Source organism: Coturnix japonica, chromosome 2 (assembly GCF_001577835.2).
Source record: "Coturnix japonica isolate 7356 chromosome 2, Coturnix japonica 2.1, whole genome shotgun sequence".
Taxonomy (NCBI): Eukaryota; Metazoa; Chordata; class Aves; order Galliformes; family Phasianidae; genus Coturnix; species Coturnix japonica.
In genome coordinates this window covers 86997337-87006519 of record NC_029517.1, presented here as the reverse complement: position 1 = coordinate 87006519, position 9183 = coordinate 86997337, and positions in this window count along the sequence as shown.

Below are 9183 nucleotides of genomic sequence, written 5' to 3'. Positions count from 1 at the left end.
GCTTTGATGTGTCTCCCAGCAACTGAAATTTGCTTTCAGGACAGGGTATTTGAGTATGTACCGTCTGGCTGATTTGTACTGTTAATAATTGAAGCTCAAGGAAAGGATAATCTTTTAGCTCATAGGCCATGATGTTTCAATGGACAGCTGTTTTAGAACTGTGCACTTTCTTGGCCTTGCATTGTTGTCTGCATTCAAAGAAGTGTTTCTGATGTACTCTGATAGAAAGCTGTGCTTTTGCTCACCTTTACTTAATTACATACTAATGTTAGTTAAACTGGAAATTGACTGCACATACTTTGTAGCAGAGTGAACATCTCCACAGGCTTCAAAGTAACAATATTCACATTTTCTGGAATGATACTTTGACTTGCATGTGGATGTCCCATCCCTGGAGGCATTTAAAGCCAGGTTGGACAGAGCCCTGAGCAGTCTGACTTGTGGGTACCATCCAGCTCAAGGTAGGATGTTGGACCTCAGTGATGTTTAAGATCCCTTCCAACCTAAGCTGTTCTATGATTTCTTTGCTCCTCTTAATTTTTCAGTCTTTTTCATAGTCTTGGAGTAAGACTAACCAGATGATTGGCTGGCTCCCAGCCATATCAGGTTCCTTCTCAGTTTGTACTTAGTCTAATTTGACAGTGATAGAACTGTTCTGCCCTTAAGCACAAGAATAGGGGGTTTTTTTTTGCTGGCTTAGAACTTTCCACACCAAATAATCAACACAAAGTCCTGTTTTATATATAAAACACAGATATGAAAGCACTGTTTTTCATAGACCAAGGAGCAGCGTTCTGATTTTTGGCTTGGCTACTAGTCCTGTTGATTTTCACTTTAAAAATGGTTTGTACAAGGTAGAACAGTACACCTTGTGATAAGAAAATGGTCAATTTTTTATTATTATTTTTTAAATTTAACTTATTTTCCTTTTCCTCTGTTGTTCTCTACTCTGCTATCAAATGCTGCACTGAGAGAGAAAGTGCTTTCTGTGTTTCCTGTAGGAATTATCAGTTGAATTGTTGTAATTGAGATTTATATGGAATAGTATGGGTAGAAGAATACCAATTAGTTGAACTCAACACTGCACAATCTTCACCTCTGTTCCTATACATTGTAGTCTAGAATAATCACAGCCCCCTTATTTTGCTTTAAATGAATCTCAATAAGTGATGGTCACTGCTTTAAATAAGCAGTTCCTGTTAAGTGTATGAAATATTTCAATTTCATGTCTGAAAAGGCCATGAGCCCCCAAGTACAAATAAGTTTTTATCAGAAGTGTGCATTACAAATTAATGTAAAGGTTCTCAGTCCAGTGGCTGAGGAGTTTTCCATAAACTGTCCATAGAAGGGAAAATATATCACTTTGCAAATAGTCTGAGGAACAAAGAACATGCCCTCATTTTGCTTTTCTTAGCAATTTATACTTAACAGCTTAAATCAGGTGAATATTTACATTCATCCTTTCTTGAAGATGTGCTTATCTCCAGACAGTATCTATTATTATCATATTTTCTCCTCTCACAGCTGCGCTTTCCCAACAGCAATCCAGGGTTATGAACCAAGGTATAAAAACAGAAACAGATTGTTCACAGATGTAGTCCCTCTCAGTCATTAAGTGTGAAGAACCTTCCATGTGGGCATTAAACTAAATTCTGATGGATTTAGGGTATTAATATTGCCCACTTCACCAGTGCATGATGACTGTTCAGTGTGACAGGGAGAAGCTAATTAATATTCAGGATTTCTGTTTGAGTTGTAAGGCAAACAGCATTTCTCCTTAGCTAAGTAGAAAATAGTATATACTCTCCCCGCAGGACTTATTTTTCTTCCTTTCAGTAAGAATCCAACTACATCATCTTGACTTTGGAATTAAAGTAAAGTATTTGTTTTACTTCTCTCACATTGAAACTCCTTCTGGATTTAAACATATTAAACCTGAAAGCATATACCAGTTTGACCAACTATGAGGTTGAAGTATTTATGTAGCGGGTTCCTTGCAGATTGTTCACTGGGACTGCAGACTTCATGCAACTCACCTCGTGCTGTGAGGGTAAACTTCATTCCATTGTCTGGCTCGCTTGGCATAGAGTTGTACAAAGGGATAGTAAGAATAAAGTTCCTAGATCTGTAAAACTGGACAGCTGAGGAGTTTTAAGTACCTGGATTTGAAATTACAGTTCCTTCAAACCCACTCAGCAGTTTCTAAATTCCTGTAGAAAACTCCTTTTCTTGCTTTCCCTAAATTGAAGAATAGTCCGGTGTCTTTTGTGTTAGAGTCTTTCAGAACCCTAATCAGTAAATTTGTTCCAACTGTATTGTATAGATTATGCATTGCCTAGAAGAATCCTTTTTCAGGTAGAGGTCATTACTAACACTTTCTGCAAAGAGAAGGGATAGCGAGAGTTCTGAGATGAAGGGGCTGATAGAGAAGAAGAGTGCACTACTTTGCAATACAAAAATGGCATAACTCTAGCTGAAACGTACCTTCTTTTAGCCACTGAAATCAGCAATTACAAACTAAAAGGGAGGATAGCTGAAATTAGCGTGGTGATTTACTAAGGAGTTAAATAAAGAATTTCCCAGACTCTTGTTTACCTGTGCTTAATAAAGTGTGAAATAATGAATTAGGACAAATTGTTTATTAAAAGGCAACAGCTCAGTCAAGGGGGTATGTTGTCATGAACTACCAGAATGTAGAGTGGATGTCTTTGAAATCTCAGGTCCAAGCTGAAACCAAAGCTTAGTGATTAGTTCGTAATTGCTTTTGTAATAATCATTTCTACAAGTAACTGACGTGTAATTCAATACTGCTGTAATTAAAAAATGCTAATAAGGTAAGATGTGGCAGGCAGTGCTCTGCTGAGCAATTATACCAGTTTATGTAATGACATAAGGCAGGTAGCAGGATGAATGCAGGGTAGATCTGCAAACTACCAACAAAAGCGTAGAAGCCTAGGAAATACCAAAATAATAGATCTATGTGATTAGGTAATTGAATTGTTATGTCTATTAATACTCTGATAGACAAGAAAAATGCAAAGTGACTCAGCAAAGACTTGGGGATTATTGTTTATAAGACTATTTGAGGTCTCCAGGATGGATCACTGATTTGGCCAGAAGCTGGTTCACAGAGTACTACAGCGCTACTTTCCTAAGAAAGGTAAAAGTAGAAAAAAATAAAGCAATTTACTCATGAGTTTATGATTGTGACTGCTTGTGGAACAAGGAGTTATGGTTGGTAGTTTTGGCATTGGCCCTCTGACCAATTAATCCCAGTACAGAACTGAAAATATTCTGTAGGTTTAAATACTATGGGACTTTTACATATTGAGGTAAATGTTAAAGATCATACATTGTAGTGAACGCTCACATTTTCATCTGCTGTTTTGTGTAGTTCCATCAAAATCAGACCTGCATGGGACAGCTATTGAAGTAATAATGAGTGACTGAGATTGGCTGCCATCAATCACATTCTGGGCCATTAAAGCCTCTCTACTATTTGTTACAACCCAGGAAATCTCTTGCTTCATTTAGTACAGTATGATTGTATACCAACTGTGGTGAATTTTTTTTCTGCAAGGAGCAGAGGCTTTGCAACATATATTGCAGCTTTTGTCAAATGTAATCAGAATGAAGAAACGTCATTAACTACACAAGTCAAAGGCAAATTGCTCTTGTTCTCTTACTGAAGAAAGGCAGAAAGTAGTTCATAATTACAGACAAATTTTACAATCTTTATCCCAGGGGGTGAGTATGTAGGCTGTTACATTAATGAGAGAATGTATTTAAAGCAAGAGGTGCTATTCATTGTGCTTGGAAGAACTAGTTATAAACAGACAAAACATCTGTTAGGCAAGTTGTATAGAATGAAGGTCACCTATGGTTTTGAGTATTTTCCATATCAAATGCCCTCAGACAACTCACAAAGTTTGGAAAGGCTTTACTAGGAAACAAGTTGCCCAAGGGTTTATGGTGGCATCCAGCTGCACAAGCATGTGAGGAAATTACACATAAAGACATTACTGTGGAAACCGTACAAAGCTTACTGTCACCCTTTCACTTAGAATGAATCATCATGGGTATTTCAGAGAGCTGGGATTTTCTTGATTTTCATTACTCCCCTGGTAAGACTGTGTCATTCTCATGGCAGGGGTTGGTTACCCCAGCTGCCAGCCTTATGAAGAAAGTCATGATGTCTCATAGGCCCTTTATATCTCTCAAAGGGCAAGAGACAAGTTTAGTTGACCTTTGTTTCTACTTTCAGATTAAGTCTACAATTATACCATACAGAGGTACAGGTAGCACTGCAAACAAATAGTTGAAGCCATCATCTGGATCTTTGGTGATGATGAAAGTGATTTTTCCTTGTAATAAGATTCAGTACATTAACGGGATGTCAGCCTGAGTTTTTGGTAAGTACACTGGTGACCAAGTCAGTGAAGGGCAATCCAGAATAAAGCTCTTTATCCAGTTCAGAGAAAGAAACAACGCTTACAAGTTCTGCATTTACAGAATCCTTACACTGAATAAGTCCTGTTTTTCGCCAAAAAGGTTGAGGATATAATTTCCATATTAAGAGTAGTAGTAATCACATATAGAACGCTTCATTCAGTCATAAACATCTTCCAAGCCAGTACTCTAATAGAAAGCTCTTTCTTTCCTGCTCCTTCTCAGGTATTTTTGTGTATCTGGTTGTCCCCTCTGTGTTCTCTGGGAGTGTTTCTGCCTCACAGGAGACATGGAACCACAATCCACATCTGTGTGTACATCATCACAGCCAAACTCTGTGAACAGAGACTGGATTTTGACAGAGCACTTTTAACTGATCCCTTGTTTAATCTAACAGAAAAGCAGTTCTTTTGAGGCAATGCCCACCCACCAAGAGATTTCTTTCAAACATTACATAGAAATTGTGCAAGCCTATCACTACTTCCTCAACTGCAGGAAAAATATTTTAAAACTATCACATACAAAGCCTCCATATAATATATAAGTTAGCGTGTGATTAAGTTTAATCATTTTTTTTCTTAAGTGTGGAAATTCAGTGTCTGGTTGTACCATTAGGCTTTGTATCATATTATAGAATCATAGAATCACAAGGTTGGAAGGGACTTACAAGATCATCTAGTCCAACCATCTTCCCTTTAGCATACCTATAGAAAACCATTAAACCATATCTCCTAGCTCCTAGAATATTACATATTCTAGACTTGCATCAAGGTATTTCCAAGTACAGTGCTGTCACGTGTTAAGTGTTCTGAACAGTTTTGCTCTAATTTCTTCATATACTGAATGCTGAGAACATCAGCTAACTAGTCATTAGAAGAGAGCTGCTTCATTGCCTAGTAGGCTAACAGGCAGCATATATGCCAAAAATCATAAATGGAGAGCACAGATATTAATTAGAAAAGACAGTACTGTCAAAGTAAATCACTCTACTCACAAAGAAACAAAATTGCTTCTGATAGGTTCTTGGCAATACCAGGCAAATATTTAGCTTGGAGAAGAGGAGGCTCTGGGCAGATGTCACTGTGGCCTTCAAATACTTGAAGGGAGCATATAAGCAGGAGGGGGAATGGCTCTTTATGAGGGTGGATAGTGATAAGACAAGGGTGAATGTTTTTAAACTGAGACAGGGAAGACTTAGGTTAGAAATTAGAAGTTTCTCACTCAGAGGGTGGTGACATGTTGGAATAGGTTGCCCAAGGAGGCTGTGGATGCCCCATCCTTGGAGGGGTTCAAGGCCAGGCTGGATGTAGTTCTGCGACCCTGCCTGTGTCAAAGGGGTTAAAACTAGGTGATCATTGTAGTCCTTTTCACCCCAAACCATTCTATGATTCCACGATTCTCTGATTTGCAGCTAGGCCAGTAGTCACATACAAGAAGAAGACTGGAACTCACCCCTCTAGTGAAGGGATTTGCTGTCCATACAGCATTCTCCCTCCATAAGCAGCCTAGATCCAAGAGATGGTCTCTTTTCAGTAGCTACCCTTACATTAGCCCAACATAGTTCCACCTCGGGTGCACCTCTCCAGCACACATGGAGAGCAAAGGCACAAACAATCTACCCGTGCTCCCTGGGCCAGCCAGACCCTTTCACCATCACCAGCTCAAGCCCTGACCTAATGGTTCCACTACACAAGCCTACAGAGTATGAGAGAAATCATTTTATCACATCATACTTTATTTATCTATTTATTTATTTATCACAAATCATACTTTATCACAGACATGCAGCATCATTTTCTGTGTTCTTGAGATCCAATTAAACACTTGCACTGAATATTAAAGATTCTGCTTATCACTACATTGCTGTAAGTTTCAAAATTTGATGGCTGTGCCATTAGTGTAACTAAGTGACAGGGCTAGAACGCAGCATGATTATGTTTCTGTGCAGGGAATTAACAGTGGAAGGTGCTAATTGCAATTGACCCAGTTTATTGTCTTTGCTAAATTGGATTAGCATAGGTAGTCTATACAGAAAAGCCTACATGGTTTTTAATTGGTGACTTGATAATGTGAGTTCAATACTGGCTTCAGTGGAGCAGGCAGATTTGTAGCAAGTCCATCCTCAGTATGCACATATTATACAATCAATACATAAACAGAGTTTTAAAAAGATGTTTCATCAAGAAAGATTATTGAGATAAAAGATAACCTATAATAAATGGAAATACTCACCAATATTGAGGGCTTGCAGCAAACTCCACAAAAGAGCAATCTCCAGAGAAAGAGATCCTTCCCAAGTGGTAGTCAGCCCCTAAATGGGATCTAGGAGAGGTGCAGCCAAGCTCCACCCCTTCCAGTAGCACAGCTGAATTACCTTCACCTGTGCTCCCACAGCTGACTCAATACTTGCCTCAGGTGGTCAATCAAGGGTTCAGGCTGTGATCATCAGTTTCCCATATACAGTAGTACTTTACTCATTGTTCCTGAGAGTCCATTTACACATTTAGTAGGAAACACTATGCAGAAAATCTTCTATGAAGAAGAAATTCATCTTCTATGAATTATAGAATCTGAAAATATGAGGAAGAAAATCTGTGTTACCACTGTAACATAGTAAACATATTCTTTTCTGCTGTGGAAGAGAATATCTGATTTGCACTTACATGCTGCAGTAATAGTGGCCAAGGATATCAGATATTAAAAATTCCAGAAAGCATGAGTAACTTTTTACAACTGGTGGTCAAGATAACTTTCAGTAACTTTAGCAGGGAAAACAGAGTTGTTGAGATCTATATTCGTAGCAAAGGAAAGGGGAATAGCAGAGGGGTGAATTTTTGGATAATGCTTCCCTTGTACTGGAAAATCACACCAGCCTGTTCAGTATGACATTCAGCTCCCATCAGCTTGAGTCTTTCCAAGTTTCCTAATCTGCGGTCAAAATGCCCTTGAAGAGGTCATATGAGAAATCAGATTGTTTTGAACTGCTTGTGGCCAAATTTATCAGTATATACTCAGAAGATTAGGCAGGGACCTCTTGTGGAGTGCTGGTGGCTGGTATTTTTCATTCATATTCTTTCATTAAAGCTTTTTCTGAAATCAGTCAGTATTTCAGTGTGTTATGATAGGTCACTGTGCCTTCTCTGCCACAAACAGTTGAACTAGATACTTTATTAAGACATAATTCAAGATAAATGCAGTCAGAAAAATATGTCTGTCTTACACTGCCCATCGAAGTTTCTCCGACAGTTTTCTAAAATATTTGACTTAACGTTAATGGTAATATCCCTACATGACTTTTACAATATTAAAAGAAAACACATTACTTTAATCTTGTATCTATATAAAGGGCAAAGTTTTGTCTAATGGGAAGCTTGAAATTAACAAAATGCTGTCAGTGTATCAACCTTGTACCTAAGAAAAAAACCTACTCCTCTCATGAATCAAGCAGAAGGCACTGGGAACAAAGATTATCCAATGCATCCTTTTCAAATGTGTGCAGGGGAAGCGTATGAGGCAGAGAACACAAAATCAACATTCAAATGCATGGATTGTTCTTTGCTGTTAATAGTAACATTTGCTTCTTATTTTTATTGTTTTCTCCCATAGAGAAGTTAAGTGCAGGTAGCACTGAAAGAAAAATTACAGTTGATTGATTTCAGGTGAAAATGCTGGAGCGTCCCTTTTCTAAAATTGAAAAGGGGTGGGGTATTTTAATCAAGATTTCAGCCTCGGACATAAAAGGTTTTTGTACCCTTTAACAAGGGCAGACAGTCCTGGCTTTATTTTCAGGAAGCAAATATGTAGATCACTCTGAAGGTAATACCTCCCATTCATTTCCATGGAAACTACAACAAATACAAAAAGCACAATAACATTATTTGATAGAGCAAATTCTCAGCTACAAAACATTATTTTTCTACATAGTCACCACCATTAGCTATGCTTTTTCACCAGCAGTGAACAAGAGCCTGCATATGAGGGGAGGTAGAATTAAAGAATCACAGAATCACCAAGGTTGGAAAAGACCTCTAAGATCATCCAGTCCAACTATCCACCTATTACCAGTATTTCCCACTAAACCACGTTTTTTAGTACCACATCTAAACACTTCTGGAACACCTCCAGGGACAGTGACTCCACCAGCTCCTTGGACAGCCCATTCCAGCACCTCACCACTCTCTTGGAGAAGATGTACATTCTAATGTCCAATCTGAATCTCCCCTGGCTCAACTTGAGACCACTCCCTCTATTCCTATTGATAGTCATGTGGGAGAAGAGGCTGCCCCACCTCATCACAACCTTCCTTCAGGTCTTTGTAGAGAGTGATAAGGTCTCCCCTGAGCCTCTTTTCATCCAGTCTGAACAATCCCAGCTTCCTCAGTCACTCCCCATAAGACTTGTCCTCCAGACTTCTCACAACCTTGTTGCCCTATTCTGGACATGCTTCAGGGCCTCAGTGTCTTTGTTGCAGTGATCGGCCCAAAACTGGACACAGCAATTGAGATGTGGCCTTACTAGGGCTGAGTACAAAGGGATGATCACTTCCCTGCTCCTGCTGGCAGCACTGTTTCTGATACAAGCCAGGATCCCATTGGCCTTCTTGGCCAACTGGGCACACTGCTGGCTCACGTTCAGCTGAGTATCGGTCCATATATACCCCCAGATTCATTTCCTCTACACAGTCTTCCAGCCACTCTGCCCCAAGCCTGTAGCGTTGCCTGGTGTTGTTGTGGC